The 26,299-nt window shown below is 37.6% G+C and overlaps 1 long non-coding RNA gene across 4 annotated transcripts; it reads right to left on the bottom strand.

The window, feature by feature from the left end:
* Positions 1-5,124: 5,124 nt before the first annotated feature.
* Positions 5,125-9,565, bottom strand: LOC118254322 (uncharacterized). 4 transcript variants are annotated; one of them, XR_007708131.1, is made up of 4 exons: positions 9,283-9,565; positions 8,662-8,759; positions 8,057-8,179; positions 5,125-7,213 (listed from the first exon to the last, which is right to left on the bottom strand). It is a non-coding gene; the product is annotated as an uncharacterized LOC118254322 (long non-coding RNA). The 4 variants fall into 4 exon arrangements; XR_007708132.1 differs by having other exon boundaries at positions 8,662-8,756; XR_004780652.2 differs by having other exon boundaries at positions 9,279-9,407.
* Between the last annotated feature and the right edge of the window lie 16,734 nt (positions 9,566-26,299).

Below are 26,299 nucleotides of genomic sequence, written 5' to 3'. Positions count from 1 at the left end.
AAAAAATAGCTTCCCATAAACATCCTTGAGAATTCCATACTTGTTTTGCTTGACTCTGTAGTCTTTCATAACTTTACAAATATTTTACAGAGGTTTTCAAAAGGCTTGAAATGAAGATTATTTCTCTTTGTTTTAAAGACAAGCATGGTATTTCCTTTCTTTTTTTTCTTTTTTTCTTTTTTTTCTAGTCTTCCAGAAGAGATCCTCCACAAGTTCTCGTGGGTAAACATCAATAAGTGTGAAATTGCTTCTGCCATTTTTTTAAATGCATGTTAGATAAGTCACTAGTGGTGTACCCCAGAAGTTGATCCTGGAGTAAAGACTGCTTAATATTTTTATTAATGATCTGGATGATGGGAAAGCACTCTCAAGCAAGTTTGATTGAAAAGAGTGGCTGATACACCAGATGAGTGTGCTGCCAATCTGAGGGACCTCACCAGATTGGAGAAATGGGCTGAGAGAAATCTCTTTAAGTTCAACAAGAGGAACTACCAAGTCCTGCACCTAAGAAGTAACCCCAGACTACATTCTGGAGGCCAGCTGACAGGAAAAAAGCCCTACTGGGAAGAATCAAGAGGTCCTGGAGGACAATGAGCTGACTGTAAGCCCATTACACATTGTTATGAAAAAAAAAAAAAAAAAAAAGCAGTCAGTGGTATCCTGGGCTGTATTACAAAAAGCATTGCCAACAAGTCAAGGGAGAGGAAAGTGACCCTTCCACTCAACCCTAGTTAGGCCATATCTGGAGAGCTGTGTCTGGTCTGGTTCTGGGCTCCACAGTGCAAGAAAGATCTGCAGCAAGGTCTGGAGCAAGTCCAGTATAGAGCTGCAATGATGCAGAGACTGGAGCATCTTTCATATGAGGCTAATAGCTGGGACAGTTCATCCAGGAGAAAACACCCTCACTCAGTCTGCTTTGTCCTGACTGCTTCAATGGCATTACTGTCAACCTTGACTAGTGTTGCCACCAACCCGTTTCCAATCCACTTTGCCATGGCATTTGCTCCTGCTGTGCTGTCAAAGGTGCCCACTGACACTGGCCTGCCTCAGGGAACACAGAGTGTGGGGTGTCCCTGGGCTGTGGGGCTATGCTGGTGACTTCTTGCTTTTCTGTAGAGAATCCAGGGTGCAGTCAGAGCCAGCCAGCCCCATCTTTGCCAGCCACATGCAAACACTGCTGAGTTGTAGGGGAAAAAGTTGTAGGGGAAAAAAAAGAATAGATATATATATAGTCACGGCAGTAACTTTCTGGAGAAGAAAAATAAATTAAAATCATAAAAATGAGGCCAGCAGATTAAGGAATAAAATTTATGGTTTTTTACTTCTGTAATTGATACATCAATAAAATTTGTATGATGAAGAGTTTCTCTAAAACAGGGTAATTTTTCTATATCATTTCTTAGTGAAGTTGACATGACAGCATAAAGATATATTGGCTGAGTTTGGAAAGTCTGCATTCTCTAAATACTTTATTAATTGTAATCTATATTCTGCTTCTTGTTGTCTCCTGGCTGTATAAAAATGAACTTTTTGTTGAAGTAAATCAATCTCTAAGAAAAGCAACAAATAGAAGTTTGCAATAGATAAAAGTGATACATAGCAAAAGCTTTTCGTACATTTCATGGCTAGTTTTTTATTAAAGGGTTGCCCAGCTCTCAAATCTTTTGTAATAGGAATACACAATTATACACGTGTGTATATGTATATGCTGGCATTTTATCACGCACTGTTACATCACAGGACTGTTTTCAGGCCTCCTTTCGGTAATGTTGAAACCAGGACTCCTGAAAGACTTTCTTGAGTACTTTCATGACACTCTTATCTGCATCTCCCTTTTTACTACTTTTCATTTCAGATCACTAGTGTGATGAAAATTGACCACTCTATGATGAGGAGGAAATAATTCATACTATTTGTTCCTGCTGCCTCCCACAGTTTCTGAAAAATTCTTATGACTGCCATAGCAATGTTTTGGTTTTTTTTTAATCTTTGCTGAGAGATTTTCTCAATAGTTTATTGTAGTTGATCAGCATGTCATTTTTCACTTGACTAATGTTAAACATGATCAATTCCAAGCAGTGCTAATTTGAGGTTATGGTTTTAATGCTAATGTTGTTTTTGCAATGGTGCAATGGTTTTGCTGAGTAGTTTCATGTGGAAAAAAAATGCTCATCTGAACTTGAGACAAAGGCAAATCAATTTTTTAATATTTTAATTGTGTCTCCTAAAAGCTAGGAACAAAATGCCAGGAACACTTAAAAAAAATAATAATAAAAAAAAATCCTGTTTCTATTTCATCAGACAAAAAAAAAAATTATTGTATTTTTCCCAGGGCCTCTAAAGGTGGAGGAGAGAAGGTAACTTGGAGCCAGAAATGCTAGTTAAACATTTATTCACTTTAACTGCTTACATGAGCCAGGTGACAAAAAGCTGTTCAGGAGGTTAGTGCGGTATCGCTTTTCTGCTTGATGCAGAATTTCTCTGTTAATTTAATTTGAACAATGACAACACATTAAAATAAATAATTAAATTTATTCATTATACAGTCCAAACTAGTGCATATACATAACAAATGTCTATGTCTCTCAGTGGATTTAGTAAGAATTATTCTGTGCCATTTTGATCTTTCTGATCTTCATTCTTAATTATTGGTGGTTAAGGGTACTACTAATATATAAAATTCAATTGAAATTCAAGCTTGAATTACATCTACATAAAAATGGGCTAGCTAGTGTCCAGGCCACAACACAGAAAAGTTGTCTTACTTCTAGTGGAGTTTCCTCCTGTGAGTATGACTTAGGCTGTCCAACATTCATCACCAGAAAAATGGGTAAGATATCAGCAAAAAAATGTCCTTTTACTCAAATAAAACCCTATTAGTGTTCATAGATTGTCTCTGAAGACCTTGTAAGTCTTTAAATGTTATCACTGGAAATTATTCATTGTATCTGCACTTGAAATAATCTTCAATCTGGAGAACAAATGGTATGCTGTGACTGTGTGATATTTGAAATTAAACAGCTGTTCAGTTTTGATTAAACATATTGGTCAGGGAATGCTGTTCTTGCACAAAACCATATGAATATAGATTCTCACCTTCACCTCTTTCTGTCTTCCCAAGACAGAGGCATACAAAGTACCTTCAATCACTCACCATTGCACATAGTGTATCCCAGAATCTGGGGATGTAGGGATGCAATTTCACAGCATCAAGAGCTTTAGCTTTAATGTTTTAGCATAACCATACTAGTGAGCAAACTACTTGTTGACATTACATTTAAGAGTGTCATTGTGCCCCATAACTGGTTCTTTCTCATAGTTCTCTATGCAACATCAAGGTTCATTAATCTTTCCTGGATGCTATGGTGCCATTAGGAAGCTATGTTCTATAGAAAGGCTAGTAGAAAAAATCCTCTTGAGCAAGGCTTCTTGTTCCCACTCAAACACAATAAAAAGTCAGACCTGACATGAAATATGTCATAAGGGAATCACAAAAGTACAAAAAAAAAAAAAAAAAAAAGCTTTTTTTCCCTCTTACTGAGAGGGAGGTTCAGAAAGATATTCCCCCTTCATACTTTTTCTTTTCATAAAAATAATATTTTTTTTGTCTTATAGAAACAATGTTTATTTACTAGTGATGATTCACCAAAAATAACCTTTTTCTATCTTGTTTTTATCAGATTACCTTAAGAAGACTTCTAGCAATGGCAATTCCTTTAAAAGAGCTGAGCACTTAATTAGAGGGCTAAAAAATATTTCATGCTGTCCCAATATTGTGTCATTTCTGCAGCAAGGTGCAAGGTTAAAACCTGCAGTCAGGGCAAATTAGATTAGAAATATTGGCCTGTCAATCAGGAAACAAAAGTAACCCAGAAACAGTCATCACTGAGTTTTTACAACTGTTCATACACCCCAATCTAATCAAACAAGTGCCACCAAGATAGTCTCACCTATTAGAAAGTGTAAGGCCAAAGAGATTATGGGTAAAAGCTTATTTGCAGAAGATAAGCACCTACTTTCTAATTCTTATTGTCTGCAACAATTTATTTCCTACTTCCTATGCTCCAATTACAAAGGCCCATGTAGAGGATTAGTTGTTGCCACATCTCTTCCTTCTCTTTGCTTTCTGTAATGCTGCCAACCCGGGTCTTTACATGTTACCAACTCTTTCTCCCAGTCTTGGCTTTACGGCCTTTGCCAGACCACTTGCTAAGAAGTCCTTGAAATACTGTCTGTCGTCTCAGCTTACATTGATAGTCCCTGTGGGTTTTCAGATCTCTTTAAATTCTGTTTCTTTCCTATCTGGCTTCCACCCAGCATCACTAACCCCCACAGCCAACCTCATCCAAAGTGTCACCCAGGGTCTTGCTTTGACCCCTAATAGGAAGTAAATCCTAGGAATTACAGCCCCAGCTCTTCCCGGCACTTCCAACCAAGACACCTGCACAGTATATCAGATTCCCATGCCAAAGAGCACATCTAAGCCAGCACACCATAAATATGGGTGCCACCTCTGCAGTCCCAGACACCAGCATCACCTCCTTCAGAGTTTCCTTCATCCAGGGCTGAAGAATGCATGTCTGGTTTTGTCTGACAGCACAGCCTTTTGCAGTCCTCCTTTTTTTTTTTTCTTTTCTGAAGAAGACTGGATTTTTATTTATTTATTTATTTATTTTGTGGGAAAATACATTAATTTTCCAGCAATATAAAAACACTTTCAATGTCAGTGATAACCTTTCCTTAGCTTTTACTGTTATTAATATTCTGGTATAATAAGGTAAATGTCATACATCTTCCCCAAAGCATTTTTCATATGGCACGACTTTGTTATTCTTTCTTAAGCTCCATCACTAGATTAATCAATTCATCCTTCCCTTTTCCCCCCTTGTCTTCTGTCTAGACATGGATTATTATGATTTAAGAGTTTTGTCAGTGGACGGATAGATAGCTATAAATGTGAATTGTGTAGGTAAAAAAAATATTTACAAATACCAGTTCAAACATATTCGTTCAATAAGACATAAAATAGCTTCAAATCACAGTACTATTGTGATTTTGAGCATAGTCATAGTAGTAATGAGAATCACTCACCTTTCTATACAACATTAATGTCCACATTAATGCAAAAATGTTCAGTCCCATTTTAAAGGTCCCACCTTGAATGACTCCACCAACAGCCATGGACTTTTGTCCATAAAGGATTTGCTCTGTACTTATTACCCTCATAGTCTGTCATCTAAATACAATTTTGACAACACAAACAAAGATTATGACTAGGTGTAAATTAAGAGGAGGAACAAATTTTGCAGCACTCTTACAAATCTATTCATTATTTTATTGACTCAACTCATGCACCACTTTGTGGATCACATAGCTATTCCAAATGTTTTAGTTTCTAATTATGTTAAAAGGTTCACAGCACGTTAGACAGTTAATGAGCCTTTGACTTGATATCTTGGAATTAAGAACGTTAAGAACTGAAAGGGATTATAAAATTGTAGAAAGTTTGGGAATTTAGGGTAATCACATTTTGGAATGCCATCTTCTGTGTGAAGTGCAAAAATATGTTTGCTGCTTTCAGAGAATAGTACAGACAGTCATTAAAAAAAATAGAAGAAAAAAAAAAAGCAGTGAAGGCTTGGGTCAGGCTTTTATCCAAAAGCAAGTGGAAAGTTAGAGAAAAATAAAGAAGAGAATTCAGAGCTTCTTCTGTTGATTAAAAACCATCATCCAAACATGTTGACAAAGCTGGAGTTTATGAACAAACTTTGATGGATATTCAAGGGGATACATAATATGTTAATTTTGAGATGATTCATAGCTACCCAGTCTTCTCTACAAGACAGATATTGCCTGTCATCAGACGCAAGATTTCCTCCTGTTCTCATCTAGCTATCAAGGAGCAAAATTGAAACTAGTTATTCCTTATGGCTTCCCAATATTTTGACAGAGCAAAGGACAAAAAATGCTTGTTTTAAACAACTTATAGCAATACAGAAAGGAATTCTAGAATGACTTCTACAGAGACTGTGCTGTGTCATCTCAGTTTCTCTGTGTTACCAGTAGCATTCACATACTTTCTGGTTTGAGACTACAAGAGCACTTAAGTTGAAACACAAACATTTTCTTTCAATGAGAAATTCATGTCCCACTTCCAGTGAAGTTACTGAATTCATGGCTTTTAAAAAACACCTCTGATTGCGCCTTGACTCACATCCCTGATTTTAAAACACTCACTGCAGCCTATCCTGTTCATTTCTGGGATCAAGTATCAACCAGCCCATTAAGGATAGAAGAGAACAAATGAAACTACAGCATATTTCAAGAGAAAGTGAATTTCTGGTAAGGGCTATAGTGTCTCAGGGCCTCTGGCAAGCCATTGGTGGGCCATCAAAACAGAACCAAAAGATAGTTGGAAGGTAATATTTAATTATTGGGCAGGTTTTAATGAGCTATTGGAATGGAAATGTAATTTAACAGCTTTTCTTATAAAACCATCTAGCACCTACATTGCTGTGAGAGAGATTAAAGTTTTATAAGAGTGGGGGGAGGTGGTGGAAGAAGAAGACTGATCTATTCCAGTTTTAAGATTATTGATCGTCAGTGGTTTGACCCTTTAAAAACAACACGTCAATAAAAATTTTATATGGAAACCTGTATGTTAGGTTCCAGGAAAATTAGATAATAATTTCACAATTGCTTATTTATAAGTTACTGTAATAAACTGTGACTTAGAGCAAACAGGTTTCATCAGTCCTCGGGTGAGAATATTTCCTCACCAAGACACAGTTTTCATTACTGACAGTTCTTTTAGAATCCATTATCAAATTTGTAAATAAGCTTATTTGATCCCATTAAAAAGGTGGATCTTGAAGAGTTTCTTTCTAAGAAGCTCTGCCTAGACAAATCTAAAAAAAAAAAATGGATTGAAAAGACTGACTGCTCTCCAGTTTTTCTCATATTTTTGTTCTTTAATATTAAAATACTTGCTGTTTTACAGTATGAACCTCTATTTTTTCATATAAGATTAATTCATACTTCACCCCTTGAATTAGTCAACCAATCAGCTTTACAGCTTCATAGCTCTTTCTGCAACCTTGACATAGCCTTACATTTTCCATAATTCCTGTTTGTCTACACATGGGACAAGAAAGAAATTATGTAGCATGGATGCTGATAGGAACACTGAGAATTTCTTCTTTTCCACAACTATCTGAAAAAAAAAAAAAAAGCTTAGGTGAAATTAGGTAATTCAAATACTGAGACACAGTTTTCTATCTTTGAAAAGCTTTAGGCACTGGTGGGCCAGGTTCTCTCTCTTTTTAAACCTTTGTTGAGCTGCAGAAAAGGAATAAGGATGCAGCACACATTTGAACAGATTTATAAAGCAGAGTTTCAAAAAACTTCAGTGGCAAATAAAGAAAAAAGACAGGAAATTCAGGTAACTTAAATATCATTAGCACTCCTTTGACTTCTCTGTAGCTCACATTAGGGCAAACCTTGTGCTTTGGTATCAGCAAGGTCTCAAGCTCATGTTTATATTAGTCTTAGGCATTATAACCCAACAGACTTCATTAAAGTTACAATAGCTTACACTGGAATGCAACAAATCCACTGTGTCAGAGAGAAGATTCTTTATGAGTGCTTTTCTGTGTACAGCAAAAGTACAGGAATCAAAGCATTAATCTAATGAGTAGGAAGATCTCCAAAAACATTCCTGATCCTGTTTCCTTTTCGTAAGATACAAAGAACTAAGCAAATGGGATCACAGCTGTTTAAAATCAAAGAACACATTCTCTGAAGCAGGCAACCTAATTGGCAATTATATTACAGTAATGATTATCATAATTTAAAAAGTATTTAAAAATTCAGACTTTCATTAAATAAGAATCATTACATGCAATATCTATTCTGAATAAATGTAGTTTCTGAGAGATGAAAACCAAATCACCCCACAAAGCAGCTTTGGTGTCAGTAATCAGGATGTATAGACAGTGCTGTCATGCCATGGAAACTGTGTTTTTAAATATAGAAACAGTGCATCTGTAGGACTTACTTTAAAGTAGATCTGTGTTTTCAGTCAGTGGCATCTGCCAGGTTGTGGGTGATACTAGAACATGGCAATATGGTTAAGTTTGTGAGTTTGTAATTAAGTTACAGGAGCAAAGAATGTGCTTCCCTGCCAGAAAAGAAGGAGAGAATGAAAGGGTGAAAAGACTTACTCAGTGAAGAGAAATTCAGCAAAACAAACCTGGAGCAACATCCATATTCAGAATCTGGGTGGTGGGAAGAACTATGGTTAATGTTCACGGTAGCTTTTCATTTGGACTTAATTATTCTAGTTTTATATGCTTCAGTTGGTCACCTTAAAAGTTGTACATCTTCTAGCTGACCATAAGAATAAGTGTCTTTCAACCTTGTTATTATCAGGCCAAATATTATATTTCTTCTTTGCAAATTCTGAATGTGTTTAAATTCTCTCATCTTATATTGGAGCTAGTGATTTGGCACAGATGATCTAGACACTAGTTTATAGTTTTGTTTCATTGCAAAAAGAGAACAGAAGATGTAGCCCAAAAGGATTTAGTAATAGTTTATGCTCTTTTTTTATTTTTTTTCCCATGTTCACTTTATATTTTCCCTTTTTCTTTCTTCCCTTACCTCCATCCTTCCTGTTTTTAATCAGTGCTCCACACAGCCCAGTTCTCTTCCCAGAAAGAAGCAGGAGCTTTTCTTGAATCTTCCACACGAGGTTTCTGCTTAAAAAAAAAAAAAATTTAGGTCCCTAAATGCTCAGGGCTATTTCCCCCATTGTCCTATTACTTAAATGGTTGTCAAATATTTGTTTGTTTGCTTGTTTTGTTTTTTTGTTTGTTTCAGAAGCAAGACTTTTCAGTTTCTCTGCTAAAAAAGGTCCAAAATAAAGCTCTTCACTTCTGTAAAAATACAGGCAGAAGAAGAAAAGTTCACATGCCAGTCATACCACCTAGGACTTGCCTGATAGGCAAGAGCAGCAGCACCAGAACACCAATCTATTTGTCCTATGTCAACTCCAGTATGGAAATACTGCCAAGTTTTGGTAAGTTTGTAAGATTTTTCAGAGACATAGCCATTGTAGAGGGTAGGATTGTTTAACCCTGGTTAAAGGTTCCTGTGGAGCTTAAGTTTCATATAACTTCACTTTCTAATATTAGAGTTTTTAATTTGCAGTATTCTTCTGAGACATTTCTCACTGAAGGAGTGAAAACAGCATTGGTAACTTCATCTCTCTGACTCACCCACCAGTGATGAGGGGTAAAATGTAGTCTTCTAACTCATTCACTTCCTGTGGTCTAGTATTCAGCCACGATGTCTTGGCTTGTGCCTACTGCAACTGGGACTTCCAGATGGTCTCTTATCCAAGTACAGGACAAGCCCAGGAATGCTTAGCCTCCAAGATAATTTGCATGAGATGCAACGTAATTGGAATTGCCTTTACTCTAGCTCCATCTTCAGTAGAGTTCAAACCATCTGACACAGAGTGTCAGTTCCTTGATGTACAATAAGCTAAACTGAAATGTTAAAATAGTTTGCTTACTCTACATTGTATTTACTGGAGCAGGCAGTACAAATTTCAATGTTTCTTTGAACACTGGCAATTTACATTAATCAATGGTCTTCTTGACTTTTAAAATACATGTGCAAACCATTTGAAAGCTAATTGCACAGCTATATGCAGACATTGGACCTAACTAATAATAATGGGAAGGCAGAGCTCCGGTTTTACTAGAGTCCTGCTGCTAGAAGTCAAAACACTCACCAGTGATGATAATTCAGTGTCAGTCTTAAAAGGACCATTCTCACATAGCAATTAATTCCATAAAAAATAATGTACAGAAAAAATAACAGCTGAAGGCCCAAAAGAAGGTTAAAATATATACCAGGCTATAAGTAGACCATGAAAAAAACCTCTCTTTTTGAAAATCCAGACTTATTTCACCCTGCTGATATCAACTATATAAATGTCAGGTAAAGGTCAGATGTGGAAAAAATCCATTCTACCTCAGTATCTGCCTTCACAAAGGAGAATCTTCCTATGTTTTATGGCTAAAGAGAATTGTACTATATACACTTCTATCAGACAGATCAAAGGGATTTTTTTTTTCTTTCCAGGGGGACATTTGCAAAAATTGACTTTAGAAGGGTTTCATCATCATTTGTTTCTTCTTCTGCTAGTGATAATTCAGTTATTCATCTGAAATACATATCCTAAACTAGCCTGAAATCTTCCTGTGAGGTTTAAATGGGAACTGTAGAAACAATACTTGGAAACAAACAGAGATTTTTTTCAAAGACTTTCAAAGATATCTTGTGCTTTTTCCTTTGTCAAGAGAGGCTTGATATTGCTCTTCAACATGAGGAAGCTCCTGGCTTAATTCATCAATATGTATTCTAGTTATATAGGTGATGAGAGGTGATTTGTCAGACACATTTATGGCTTCTCATTTAGAATTGCATCAGACATTACATAAACCTCCCACACAAATATAAAAATATGAAAATTGGAGATATAAAGTCAAGAAAAAAGCAATAGAATGGCCCATGTGTCGTAGGGATGGTTGCAGCACTGGTAGGGTAATGTGACAGACTTCATTATGTCCAGAAATACGAAAATAAAATTATAGCTCCCTAAGAACAGGAATTAATAATTAATCAACCTAGAAATTTTCAACAATATTTCTTCTTCAACCTTGTCTTTTTTCTCAAAGCAAAAGATCACAACATTAAGAAAAGAACTGGATAGATTTCTAGTCTGGAAATTAAAGTGCTGGAAAAATAAGCTCACATGCTAAAGCACAAAAGCTCTTTGCCACAGGCAGCATTTGCTCCTACTTAGCAAATGGCAATACTGTTGACATCTTTAACAAATATTATGGTCTGTCTAGCGCTAAGGCTCTGTCCAATACTGTGTAAAGAAGCAGCTGTCCACCTGTAATATGTAATGGCAGAAGCATTTGTTGTACCAGTTTGCGAAGAAGCAAAAGCAAAATAAAATCAGCCCTTTCTTATTCCTTTTCTTCTGTCTTTGCCCATCTCATTCTCATCCCCATACCCAGGAAAGTGGAGAAAAGTTTATGAAAGTAAAAGACATTAAATAAATTGTTCTGGTAGTCTGGGAAAGGCAAAAGACTAAAGTAAGCAGAAAATGGTTTCTTTGAGCTTCAAGGGGATCGATTGATGAGTGCTTTAGGCTGCTGGCAACAGGAGATTATAGCAATGGATTTGTTTAGACCTGTCATTTGACTATACCCACTGTAGATCATTAGGAAACAGTATAATTTATAATCATTTTCCATTTGTTGAAAACAAACAAAACGTGCCATGAAAAGCTCTCAGACTATCTGTTTCTTATTTCAAAGAGAAAAAAAATAGCAACAGTCCTCTCAAAAAGGAGGATTTGTGTGTCAACAGATTCTGTCAGCAAAGAAAAACAGATTTGCCCTATAATATTCGTTAGGTACTTCTGAGGGATGTGGAAACCAGTCTTGTGCTGAAAGGAAGAGAAGTGCAATATGACCATTATGGACTCAAAACTACATACAACATCCACATGTGGTGTATAAAGTTTCAGAGAGAGAGACTCCAGAAGGAATTATATATAAAGAAAAATGTATTTTGCCAGTGTGCTAAGACTTGTATCTTAGAAAAAGAAAAACATTCTTTCTTCATATTGTTAAATGGAAAATAGCTTACTGGAATGAACAGCCCTAGAACCTGGAAAAAGTTCTTAATGTGCCCAGTGGTCAGAAGACCACAATGTAAATATATGATCTAGATTGGAAAGATGATATTTTAAAATGATTCCCTTACACAGGATTTGGTTACACTAAAAATTTCACATTCTCACTGGTAAAAACAAATTCTGACCAAACTTTGTGCTTGATATCTAAGCTTGGTGTAGTTTAGGATGGGCAGACATCTATGGAATAACTTCAAAGTAAAGATGATTCATATCTTACTGAAACAACCACAAATTAAATCTCCTCATTGATTGTACAGCTTGGTAGATAAATGCATCTACACCAAAACCCCATGGTACATTAGGTCTGATACCACACACGTGAGCATTGGCGCAGTGAGACTGAGCGTGAGTGGCACTCCTCAGGGGTCAGTATTATTTAAGATTTTCATTAATAACCTGGGCAACAAAGCAGAATGTTACCTTAGTAATTTTGTTGACAACAACAAGATGGGGAAACACATTATACATTGTGATGTTAACTGGCTGCAAAGATCAACTGAGAGAAAAGTTCCAAAAAAAGGTAATACTCCTCTACCTGAAGCAGAATAACCTTATGCATCAGTAAGAATCATAGAATCATAGGATATTGTGAGTTGGAACAGACCCACAAGGATCATCAAGTCCAAGTCCTGGGTCCCCAAAGGATCACACAAAAAATCAGACTACGTGTCTAAGAGTGTTGTCCAAACATTTGAACTCTGGCAGGTTTAGTGCCCTGAGCACTTCCCTGGGAAGCCTGTTCCAGTGCCCGACCACCCTCTCAGTGAAGAACCTTTTCCTGATATCCAGCCTGAACCACCCCTGTTGCAGCTTCAAGCTATTTCCTTGGCCCCTATCACTGGTCCCCAGAGAGCAGAGCTCAGCGCCTGCCCCTCTGCTCCCCTCGTGAGGAAGCTGCAGGCCGCCCTGAGGCTTCCCCTCAGCCTGATCTGTTCTGGGCTGAACAAACCAAGGGACTTCAGCCGCCCCTAATATGTCTTCCCCTTCAGACTTTCCACCGTCTTCATAGCCCTGCTTTGGACAGTCTCTAGGAATTTCATATCTTTGTCATACTGTGGCACCCAAGACTGCATGCAGTAGTCAAGGTGAGGCTGCACTAGTGCAGAGTAGAGCAGGACAATCCCTTCCCTCAACCAGCAAGCAATGACGTCCTTGCTGTACTCCAGGATATGGTTGGCTCTTCTGGCTACCAAGGCAAGCAGGGAAGGGCTGGGGGTTGACTCTTTGGGGAGTTGTTCTGTAGAGCAGGATCTGTTCTGTAGAGCTGGAGACCATTGTAGACAACAAGCTGAAAGTAAGCCAGCACAGTGTCCTGGCAGCATTGAAAGTGAGGGCATACTTGACAGACCTAAAGTGTTCTTTTCCCTCCATTCAGTGCTTGTGGGACAACATCTGAAGTACTGTGTCCAGTGCAAGAAAGACATTAGCATTACAGCAAGTTCAGCAGATATATACCAAGCTGGTCAGGGGACTGGAGCTCAAAATGTGTTCAGAGAGGTTGAGAAACCTTAATTTGTTACACCTGGAAAAGTGAATGCCTGGGGGATCTACTTATTGTCTTCAATTACCTAGTGGGAGAGTGTAGAGAGGATGGAGGTGCACAGCAAAAAAGAAAATTATTGTGCCACACCAATGAGGAAGAAGAAGTCCAGAGATTGCATCTGATACTTAGACTAACAGGGTGCCACACTGCACTATCTGAAGAAATGGGTCAGTGGGCCCACACCTTCTCTATTTTTCCTACCTTCTCATTTTCAGACACAGACACAGACACAGATTTCTAGGTTGGAAGAGACCTCAAGATCATCGAGTCCAACCTCCGACCTAACACTAAGTACTCCACTAAACCATATCACTAAGCTGTACATCTAAACGTCTTTTAAAGACCTCCAGGGATGGCGACTCCACCACCTCCCTGGGCAGCCCGTTCCAATGCTTAATAACCCTTTCGGTAAAGAAGTACTTCCTAACATCCAACCTAAAATTCCCCTGTCGCAACTTTCGCCCATTCCCCCTCGTCCTGTCACCAGGCATGTGGGAGAACAGACCAACCCCCACCTCACTACAGCTTCCTTTAAGGTAACTGTAGAGAGCGATAAGGTCGCCCCTGAGCCTCCTCTTTTCCAGGCTGAACAAGCCCAGCTCCCTCAGCCGCTCCTCGTAAGACTTGTTCTCCAGACCCCTCATTAATCTGCTCTGGGGTCCTCAGACCCCTTTCATTAATCTGCTCTGTCTATAGAAAACAAGGAAGAGCAGTCCCCAGCAAATTCTTACAATATTGCCAGCTAAGGTGTAAGTGAAGCACCTCTTTCCATCTTGTAAGAGTAGAGCATAAAAAGACAGCATAGAGAATAGGTACTGAAATTTCTTCTAGTTTTTAAATTCAGTAACAAGGAGTTGTAAACTGAAGACTGTTAATACAGAAGTCTTATCGCAGCAGGATGTTTTTAAAGGTTTAAATGGCTGAAGAACAAATGAAACCATTTGAGGCCCCCACACACACTGAAAAAGCTTTTCCGCTACAGAAGTTATTTTTCTTGTTCCTGCTTTCTCTCTAAACCCAAGGGATTTAGGCTGTTCTGAGCCTCCTCGAAGGTTTTCCTGGCTCAGAAAGAATGGTTTCTTTCTTCGCCCTGGTCATCCACCTGGCTCTAGAAACAGAAACCAAACATTTCAGATTCTTTGAAACAAAGGTTTTATTTATCTAAGCACTAAAAAGGATCAAACATGCAGAAATCAGTAGAACAAGGAATAGGTTACCACCGGAAAGCTTTTGGGTGAAAGATACTTTTCCATCTCTGTAGAAGATACCTAAGAAGTGGTTGGAATAAGGCAGTGTATACTACCACCTTGTACCAACACATGAGATAGGGCCTTAAACCTGTAGATAGACAATGGGAAGCAGCAATGAAGTGTCCCACACATAGCTATTGGAATTTCAAAAGGTGTGAACTGTTGCTCTAATGCTGGAAGCAATGCTCCACAATGTCAATTATTTAATTCTTCATTGCCATGGTACACTTGACCATGGTATATAGTTGTTGATTTACAAAAATTAAACAAAAAAATCAAAGGGATATTCTTAAAAGTAATCCTATTGCAGATTAGTGTGCTAAAAAGTGTATCTTGTATCATTAGGACCCTGTGCTGTGAATCAACCTACTCTGAGTTGCAAGAGCAAGAATTTAGGAGCTAGGTAGCAAGTATAGCATGCAAGTGAGTGCTTCAAAAGGCAATATAACACATCTCTTTCTCAGGAAGCAGGTATGTATCTTGCTATGCATAAGAAATCAGCTTAGAGAGATCTGAATTGGGGTCCACTAACCAGTGTGGAAGTCAGATTTTGAGCAGTAAATTGAAAGGATGTAGGAGGAAAACAGAAGAACAACAATGAGGAGGTCCTGTTGAGTATGTGGTGACACACAGAAAAGCAACTAAGATGATTGAGTTTGTATAGAGCAGAAGTCATGGGAGGAAATGAGACCACTCAGGCTCAAGTGTGCATGGATTGAAAACAAAGAACAATGAGAGTTGAAGGAGAAGTGGACACTGGAGAGGAGTTTCAGAAAGAAAAGTGGTGTGGACTTTCATAGTGGCAGAAGAAGAATTTTTAATTCACTATTGAATGAGGTAGGCAAGAGTGAAGAGAGACACGCAGAAGTCAAGAAGATTATATATTACAGAAATATACAAAGTGATTATTTTTACTTGCATGGATTTGCCATCTGAAAGTCTCCTGAATCACTTCAGACATTTCATTGAACTTACTCTCCCTAAATATAGGAATACTGAAGACAAATAAGGAAAGAACTTCAGCCACTTTGAGCTCTGTACTGACACAACCGCAGCAGTAAGTGGGCCTTGGGGATGTGTTAGAGAAGTAGCCATGTAGAGTTGTCTTCATTCATTTAAGGACATAAAATCTTCCAATACATCTGTCACTACCAGAAAACATCACAGATTATGACTATCAAGCAATATTTGAAGAAAGAACTTTTGACCAGTCCATACACAAAAGAAGTATTTCCGTCCAATCTGGAGAAATCATGAACACTTCAAAGGATGAATTCTGAACCAAAGGTCAAAGTACAGAGCCCACTGTATTTGTGATAAACAGCTAAGCAGTTCTGATAATTCAACAGACCATACAGAACAGGGCAAACAATGTAGCCTTTTATTTGAGCACATGCACTCAAGCAAGAGGTTTATAGCACTCACCCGTAAAAAAAAAAAAAAAAAAAAAAAAAAAAAAGCGTTTTTTACCTTAGGTAAATAGATAAAGCTCTCTCAGTTTTCCTTTATCTCCAGTACGGTGTGTATGATGCAAACATTGGACTAGTGGGCTGGGTGTTCACCTACTGGAAATGGGAACCATTCCACTGACGTCAAAACCGCTAACCCCAGTAGCACCAAGTCATAACTTGGCCTAAAGTAGGTTTTGACATTTGCTAAATGTTACATTTTTAAATTTCTATTATTTTTTTTTTCAAACAAAACTCTGTCTGCCCCAATTGCTGCTCAACTCCTACACACATGTAGAATATTCTGAAATAAATGGTTGGACTAGAAGAAAAAAAAAAAAAGTTTAGGAGAAGGAACATTTAAGAAAAAAAAAAGGGGGGGGGGGAGTCTCAATTTACCTATTTCTCATCTTACTTTCTTCTGATTCTTTTTAGTTTTAGTCACTTTTATAATTAACTACGATAATGTCTCAGACTCAGTCTGACAATGGCAACTATTCAATGATTTATGGTACAGTGTTTAAAGCAGCTTCTTAGTTTAAAAAAACTTCTCAGAAAGGAGAAAGCACTGAGATAGCAGGGATCTCATTCCTATTTTGCAATGTCTTTATGAAGCGTAGGTGTAATACCCTGACTTTTACCAAGATCTCCAAAACTCATTAACAGCTTCTCAGAGACCTGAATTGCATGCACCCTGAATTGATCTGCCCACGTGCAAAGTGACTCCACACAGCCTCAGCAGCAAGACTGAAGTTGCTGCCAGGCACTGTAATTATTGTCCACATATAGACAGCATGGTCCCTCAGATCCTCCACATTGCTGTAATAGTATCTTAAGTCAATTGCCTTGAATTACCGGAAAGGATTTCCAAGGTGGCTTGCATAAAACCCAGAATCAATTTTCTTAAAGTGCTTTTCAAGGTGGGCCTTTCACATACAGAGTTTGAAATAAAACTAGTTTTAAACAAAAATCATTTAAAAACAAAGGTGAATTAATTTAATATTCTTGTTAAGCAGATAAAAAAATGTAGTGTTTGTTTAAAAGAAAAATTGTCTATTCCATTGTTATATTTTATTATTGAAGGAAATACCCACTTTTGAGATGGTGTAGTAGTAGGAAAAGTATTTTTTCATGTGAAATTGCTATCACATTGACTAGAAAATTCCAAAGATTAATTTTTCACAGATTACCTTTGTGACACCTACCCAAATGCCACCAAAAAAAAAAAAAAAAAAAAAAAAAACAGTATTTCTGGTGAATTGTTCATCCAGTTCAATACCATTTACCCAATTAAAGCAAATGCACTTCACTTTTTACCATGTGTATTCTCTGCAGGCAATGCCTTCTTAATCCATTTTGTCTGTTACATCATATTAGTCACTGCAGTGTACTGTTTAAGCTCAGAGCTTGTTACCCTTCAGTAATAGACCACTTACACATTTTTCCTTTTCAGTTTAGTTTTCAGCATAGACTCTGAAAGAGGTGCAACTGGTTGGTCACACTGCTCTTTTTACTGGAGTTGTTTGCACTCAGACTGCTGTAAAGATTATTTACCTTCCTGAAAATAAAAAATAAAATAAATAAAATAAAATAAAATAAAAATTGAATTAACTAAATAACTAAACTTTTGGTAACTTCCTCATCAGATGTAAAACTCCTGCTAAAATTTTGTTTGGTTTTCTCTGTATCACTTCTAAAGTAAAAGATGTGGGAAGAAAAAGAAGGAAGCATAGACTGTCTGAAGAGGTGCAGTTTAGTTCTGGAGGATTTGGGTTTTATTAACACTGTCCATTGTTTCACTGGATATCCCACTCCAGAATGAAATAAATAAATTAATAAATAAAAATTGAAAATTGAAAAATTTGAATTGAAAACGCTTAAATAAAATTATTATTTTGGTAAAGCTGAGTCATATTATTTTGATGTTTCACGGTATGTGTATAAACACACACAAAAAAACAAAACCTTTAAACTAGAAGATATTTTGAAAAGTTAAAGCATTTCATTTTAACACAGATGATCAGTTCTAACTCATCTAAATCTAATCTAATTCTAAATGATATTCTAACCGAAGTTTCAACAAAGGCCCATGGTAGGTATCAATTTAAATGACTTTTTACTGTCTAGTATAAATAGTAACCAGAAGATGTTCAGCCCTCTCTAATCTCAGCTCCAAGCTCCCCAGTATGTTTTCTAGAATGCAGATACTGCCCTACTATTAAACATCTGCAGCATGCATGCAAGAGTTTGTGTCAGAACTATTTTTTTAAGCTCCTTTCACAGTCAAAAAAAAAAAAAAGAGAAAGAAACATCCCTAGGCTGGGATGTTTTCTCAGGGCATCTAACTTTGAAGAGGATCATCTTAGAAACATATGTTCTCTGCAGCAACCTGCATGACTAGAGGAATTGTCTCAGATATTGACATTAGAGACATGCAAACTGAGGTGTTTGCACTAGAACAATAACATCATGCACAAATGGAAAAAGAAAAAAATATATATTCCAGTTGGGGCTGGTCTAAAATTCTTACAGCTAAAACCTCTTCTTTTCTGCTTGAATCATTTCACATTCTTGACATTTGCAATTTCCTTGAAGTCTATCAGAGCAGACTGAAATATATGCTGAAGGATTTCAGTGACCAATTATCATCACCTGGCCCTCTCACACTCTTCAACTCTTCATGCAGTCTGCTTCCAGTCTACAGTGTTTGAAGAAACTGTGCACTGGAGATATTTTGTCACAGTGATCTAAGGAGGACTCTACCATCTCAGAGGCCCAGGAAGCAGTGCCAATAACCAATGCTAGGAAAAAAAAAATAGGAATGGGTTTGTAGTCTATCCCCTGGTATCACCCTTATCCTCTCCCTCTCTCTCCAGCCTTGGACATTCCATAGGCTAAGGGCTTCTCCTGGAAAATATTGACCAAAGAGTCACCATCAAACACCAGTTAATTTCTCCACTTTATTTTGTGGTTATTTTTTATAATTTTGGTCTTTACAGCAACATTTAAACATGAGTTCTACAATCTCATTATACATCTCACTCTTCAAAAAAAGTGTTTTTTCTCTGACTCTGTTTTTTTAATTCCCGCTTAATTCCTCAAAAATACTGGCTGCAAGAATTGAGAACAAAATAAAAAAAAATGCATAACAGGTGAAGAAATCACTCAATGCTCTCTTCCAGACATTTCTTTCAGTGCGATCTGGGACTCTGCAAGCCCGTTTCAGCAATGGAGCAACACTAAATGTTGTATAACAAAGTCATTGTTTTTGTGACTCTCATTCCTGTTTCCAAGGTGTTCCTCAAGCTGTTACTCCTCCCACTTCTTGTCCTGTCTATCAGTAGGTAAATAAATAACCTGGTTTCACTGCCAAGCTCCTGGCTTCAGCCCTGAGGCAGTAGAGGCAAGGAGATGTGACGTACAGTCATGCTGTTGACCTACTGGTGCACCTGGGGGCTGTTTGGAACAGTAAGTTGGAGTTCTTTGGGAGTGTGCATCTGTGTCAATAATCTGATTTCAGCACAATAACTCACTTCCTCAGAGAGCACTTGCAGCCCCTGCAGTTACACATGGTGTACCTAAGCATGGGCAGGACTGGGGATTGTTTCATCTCAGGAAATTATTAGGGAGTTGTTCAAAGATAAGGAATTAATTTGTCTGCAGCTGTTAATCAGTACTGATCTACTTATGTTAGGGGAAGTTTTTACTTACATATTTATAATTTTTTCTTGTCATAGACTTTGATTTCAAAGTATCCTTCAATTTTGGCTTACTGTAGTTTGAAAACATCCTTAACTCTTTTTCTCTTTGGACTTGTTTATGTTGACAAGCACCTTTTTGGAGTGTTTGGGGAGATTACTTTGAGAGTTAAAATGATATAATGCAAACAAGTTTATATATTTGATACAAAAAGTCTTCAATGCACACTGGATTACATGGCTAGAGGGGGTTCTGTAGGGCACCGCATTGTGGAGCAAGACCAGTATATTTCAGATGATTTGAAAGCAATATTTTTATCATCTTTGTACACACAAGCCATTATGGTATTATTTCACCATTATAGTCTGATCACAGACATGAGCAAGCATTGTGACAAAGAGCCCTTTTGTCTCTAAGGCCCCATTCTGAATGCAACATAAATTGCTAGCAGGTAAAGTAGCTAGTCAGCTGCTGTCACTCACTGGCTGGTATAAAATTAATTGCAAGCTGTCACATATTTTTTACCATGGGGCGTGAAAAGATTATGCTGGCTGATCCTCTTCTGTCAGCAGTTCTGTCTGATTAGCCCAGAAAACATTTTAAACTACATTTTTCTGTGGAGTTTAAGGCCAGAAGAGACCAATAGATGACCTGCGTTGACCTCTTCTGTTTCGTAGGTGATAGCATTGCAGTAAGTTATTGAATTCAGTAACTGAGGAGCAACATAAGTATTTTGGTCCCCAGAGTCTAGATGTTTTCAAACTAGTGATGAACAAAACCCAGAAAGCACCTCCAATGCTAAAAACATTTCTGCTGGAAAGAAACTGACAGGTGGGAATTTTTTGCTCCAGCAGAATATACCTCACCTCGCAAGAGTGGGGAGAGGTGATGCTGTGGGGAGAGACATGCTACAAAAACTTACAACATTGACAAGGGGAATATTATTTTCCCAGTCCCAAACTCCACTTTAGGTCTGCAGTCATTGGTAAGATTATTTTAAGGTTACCCTTGGTATCAGCTATATTTATTGTAAACTCCTGAACTCAGTCCCTAGCAGTAATTTTCCTTGGAGGCTTCTTATTAGTGGATCAGGCACCAACTTATCTCCTGCATTTCTGGGAAGTGATCTGTGCCAGCCAGGTCCAGATCACAGGGAAGACTGCCCACAACGGTTCAGCAGATTCCTTGTTTTGTCTTTCAGGCCATTCTGCATCTTTTCCTCTACTAATGGGCATAAAATACCAGAATTAAAATTTATCTGTTGGTTGTAGGTGCAAGCTCCTGGCAGGAACTGTGGCCCATGGAGAGGAGCCTACACAGGAGCAGTTCTCAAAAGGCTGCTGCTTACTGGAGGGACCCTAGGCTGGAGCAAGGGAGAAGTTTGAGAAGGAAGAAGCAGCAGAGACAGCATTAGCCAGTTGAATATGAGCCAGCAGTGTGTTCAGGTGGCCAAGAAGGCCAACAGCATCCTGACCCGTATCAGAAATAGCATAGCCAGCAGGACTAGGGAAGTGATTGTCCCCCTGCATTCAGCTCTGCTGAGGCTACACCTTGAATACTGTGCTCAGTTTTGGGCCCCTCACTACAAGAAGGACATCAAGGTGCTGGAACGTGTCCAGAGAAGGGCAACGAAGCTGGTGAAGGGTCTAGAGAACAATTTTAATGAGGAGCAGCGGAGGGAGCTGGGGCTGTCTAGCCTGAAGAAAAGGAGGCTCAGGGGAGACCTTATTGTGCTCTACAGTTACCTTAAAGGAGGCTATAGCGAAGTGGGGATCGGGCCCTTCTCCCAAACACTAAGTGATAAGACAAGAGGAAGCGTCCTCTAGTTGCACCAGGAGAGGTTTATGTTGGATATTAGGAAAAATTTCTTCACTGAGAGGTTGTGAAGTATTGGAACACATTGTCCATTGAAATGGTTGACTCTCCATTCCCAGAGGTCTTAAAAAAAATGTGTAGCTGTGGTGCTTAGTGACATGATTTAATGGTGGACTTGGCAGTGCTATGTTAAAGGTTAGACTAGATGATCTTAGAGGTCTTTTCCAACCTAAATAATTCTATTCTATGATTATGTACTGACTGCAACTCTCATTCCCCTTCCACCCTAGGAAGCTCTTTCAAGGTTTTCGTATGCTTATCAGTAGGAAATTTTACCTTATTCTTAAGATGACCTTGTCAAAAGTCAACTTTCAGACAGTGGGTCACAGAATGCTTTCCAAAGTAGACTGGCAAGCTGTAAGACTTGCTTTCTACCTGCCAATGTGGTGTAGAGTGACTGGTTCACCTCTCAGTATTCTCTTTGGTTAAAACAAAAAGAGCAACCTTAAGCTACTTAAGCTTCACAGCAGAAGGGTTTTTCTCCCCAGACTCTCGATTGCTTTGTAGCCTTCTCCTGAACTCTGCGGTGTTCTACATCTTCAACAAGCCTAGACATCAGGATGAGACTAGCAGCACCCTACTAATGCTGTGTTTCCAGGAAAGAACACAGTGTTACCACAGGTATATCTATTCCCATTAAATATATATATATATATATATATATATATATTCCAGTTATATCTGACTCAGCATTGCATGGAATCATTTATCTAAAATATAAATCTTTGGTCCATAGGAGAAAGTCTCCAAACTCTTGACTTGACCTGACACTTAATCTTACGTGTTACTGGTTTTCTCCTGTATTTATTCATATGGTATGGAGTGATTTACTTAAAGCATTACAGAGAGAGAACTGCGTTACATATGAGTTTGTAATGAGGCAAGGAGAAAATTAGATGTGTAAGGGGACATTTTTCCTTTTTTTTTTTCTTTTTCTGAGGTGCATGAACATCTGCTACTATCCTACAATGAGTCATAATTTTAACACTATAATTCTACAGTATATAGTGTAACTTACCTTACCTACAAAATATTAGTGGGTATGTGATTTCTGAGCACAATATTGGAGTTATTTCTATTATATAAAAATGCCTCTTTGCCTCACCTTGTACAATTTTTTTTCACCACTAAGCAGAGCCTAGCAACATATAGAGAAGCAAGGGAAAGCAACTGGTAAAGAGAGAAGAGGGAAACCAGGTTCCTGTCTTGCTCTCAGACTGCACCAAGTGGAGGGAGTTGGATCTGGGACTTGAGTGGCACTTCATCATGTACACTACCACTGCCACTGTATCTGCAGATGATGCATGAGTCACTCACACATGACCAGCAGGCAACTGCCAGAATTGGTAAACTGCCTGCAGTTTGGAAAAGAGTGGGGCTCACTTCACTGGGAATATATATTTAGCATCCTGGGAACCGTAACAAAGTAATATCTTTATTTGCCTTAATATATCACCAACATTTTTTTATTATTATTTTTATTTTTTTGGAAAGTGCAGAAGAAGCCTTTTTTGCAGAGACTGCTGATCTCACACTTCTGATAAGCATCTATAAGTTTTCTGCACACAAATGAACTCAACTGAAACTCATACAAATGAAAGATGTTTCAGGCTTAGTTTCAAGAAGTACAGCTACTGAAGGAGCTGGCTTTCTCTTATTTTCTTTTTACTCCCATTGGCTACAGAACTTAAAACTCATGTTACAAGCAATAGCCAAATCCTAATTCCATCAGAGAAAAGCCAAACTTGTACTAACAGGAAACATTGACCTTCATCCTGGCCGATTTTGATTTTTAAGGTATTATTTATACTGTAAAATATACTACATCAGAGAGCACTATGCCTTTACAAGCAGATACTTTATGGATTTATTCAGGTGACAAAAAATATGCTATATTATCAAGATGATAAAAGAAATGTGTTGATTTACCTTACTCTGACGTAACTTCAGGTTTACTTTAAAACACTAATAATAAACACTAATTGAACTGGTATGATTATTTGTTCTTCACTTCTGTTTCACTCATGAACTGTGATCTAAGTTATAGGAAAATGCTTCCTAGACAACTTCACAACATGAGTTGTGGAGACCTGTCTTAGTTAGGTGGATGTCATCTCCCTGTCCCAGTACTTCTGCATGAAATCACCAGTGAACATGCTGACCTAAAAAATGGAGCATCAACATTTTCAAAAAATAGCCCGAACTACATTAAAACAGAAATTGGTGTCTCTATAGGTGTTTAGAAACATGAAGGCTTACCTGCACAATGCAGTCCATTCTAATTCAAAGTCCAACTTGATTTTCATGTGTAAACTTACCTTTCTTTTTTGTCAGATTGTACTATGATTGAGTATTTTTGCCGGTTTTCGAGACTTGCAGCAGAAAAAAGTAGAATCTGTTCCTTGAATTTAAACTCTTTTTAGACTTACCAGTCAGAAGAGCTCATGGTCCAGATATATCCTGACCTGTGGGTTGCCAGAAAGAAAGAAAGAAAGAAAGCCATGTTACACTTAATTTCTTTGCTTCATGGGTAATTAATAAGAAAAAATAGATAATCTCTACCTTCTAAAGCCACATGTTTGCTATCTAGTTCTTGAATAACTTGTATGGCTTTAATTAATTATGTGTTTGGCTTGGAAGAATCTTGCCCCAAATCTCAACTTTTCCTTTTTCCATTAGCAGATTTTTAATGCTCTAGCGATACTGCCAAGAAAGTTTGAGAAAAATGATTATAAGGTAACCTGAAATGGCCCAGTTCATTAGCCCTTCTGGATGTGAAGTATTCTTTTCCACAGACAACCTCTAACAACACAGACACTATGTATATGGAAAGATCTGGAAATATCAATTAGAAATACACTAAACAGATCTCAGCATTTCTAATAAAATACCATATTTGTTCCACTGGCAGAGACTAGAATGTCTGCTCCAAATTACCTTAATGGCATTCAATCAAAAGAGTGTCCCAAAGTCTGGTGTGAAATAGAATGAGTGACCTAGTACTATGTAGAAAGAATATTTTTTATTCTTCTTCCTTAAATTCTTTATGAATACTTGGTAATCTATCAGAGGCAAGGGAAGTTAGCAACATTTTCAAGTCTTTCAGAGCGTCTTTGTAAAACGGTCATTTCTTAACAAGAAAACTGAAAGATTAAACAATTATTTTAGCATCTGTAAATTTAACAAAGCTTTTTTCTGTTCTCAGCAATGTAACATAGAAAAGCTATTTTTTTTATGAAGTTGTGTGCCCTACACATGACAAGATGATTCAATGCCATAGCTTATAAGCAAAAACTGTGTTTATCATGGCCATTCCTTACTATGTCCATCTAACAAAACCAAATAGATGAAAAATATGTTCAGCCTTTACTGAGAAATAATCCAAACTGGGATTTTTTTTTTTCAGTCATTTTCCTCAAGAGTCATTTTTCCTCTTCTCATTGGAGAAAGAAGTGGGGGGAGGAAGAAAAGAGGGAGGGACAAAGGGAGGACAGGAGGGAGGGAGGGAGGGAAGGAGGAACTGAGGAACTGATCTTTTGTTGAACTGGTCCTCTTGTTGCCAAGACTGCATCATATTTCAAATGTTGTTTTCAGGTTTTTAAATCTTGGAAAGAGGACTTTTCTGTTATTCTTAAAATTGAAAGTGCAAGTAATTAACTGTGGAAACTTGTGGTTATAAAATAAGAAAATCTTACAATACATATTACCCATAATTTCTGTCAATGCTAATACATGAAAAAAGTGCTTGAAAACTTTTTAAAATTATTGTTATGTAAACGCTGTCAAACGCAATTAAAAAAACTACTGTAAACTGCACTGAATAGTATAGATTCACTTTTCTTCTTCACTCTCTTGTCACTGGATCTGTCTGGACACTGAGATGTATGAATGTTAATTTTCTTTACATTACTATTAAAGATAACAGTGGTCATAATATTTGCAGCATGTTTTCCAGTACAGAAATACTAAATCTAATATGTAAAACGCTCTGAATGCATTTCTGCCACAAGAGCTGAAAAGCAATGGGGAAAAAAAATGCAGATGATGCAAATTCCTTATTTTAGATTTGGCATCTTAACTTATCATCAATATAAGAATATTTTATAGTATCTGTGTAAAGCATCCCTTCGGATCTCTATATAACAATCAGTCATCAACCAGCTTCAGGACTCTTGACTCTTTGATTCTTAACTGAGAAAATGTATTGGAATTATTTTATCAATACAATTTCCTTGCTGTGTTTGTCTGCTCTGTTGGGTAAAAGTGGGTGTTGAGTGTCATATGAAAATAATGTTATAAGGAAACCCACTGAGTTTCCAAATAATTCTTCCAAAAAGGATTTCCTTTTGGTCACGCCTATAAGCATTATACAGATGCTTCAAATAGCATCAGACACCTAAAATAACAAAACATTTATAAACTGAGGTAGCTGAATTCTCACCTCTGATGGCTGGTCTGTTGTAGGTCTCCTAAGGCTGCACTGATAGTGCAGTTATTGATATTTATGGGCTCTTAGGCACTTCAGTTGCCAGCACCTGTGCTTAGGTGTCTTAACCTGGAGATGAATTCTATATTTGGGATAACAATCAAGAAATGCTTTGGAGAATTTCCCAAGGAAATCCCAAACAGAAGAGACACCAGTGGGTTTGTTTTTTCAAGACTTTTCTGTGCCATGGCACTATAAATTTACGGGGGGGGGGGG

This window comes from Cygnus atratus, chromosome 3, assembly GCF_013377495.2.
Source record: "Cygnus atratus isolate AKBS03 ecotype Queensland, Australia chromosome 3, CAtr_DNAZoo_HiC_assembly, whole genome shotgun sequence".
Lineage (NCBI taxonomy): Eukaryota > Metazoa > Chordata > Aves > Anseriformes > Anatidae > Cygnus > Cygnus atratus.
Note: the sequence above shows the minus strand (reverse complement) of the source record. Positions and strands in the feature narration are given on the sequence as shown.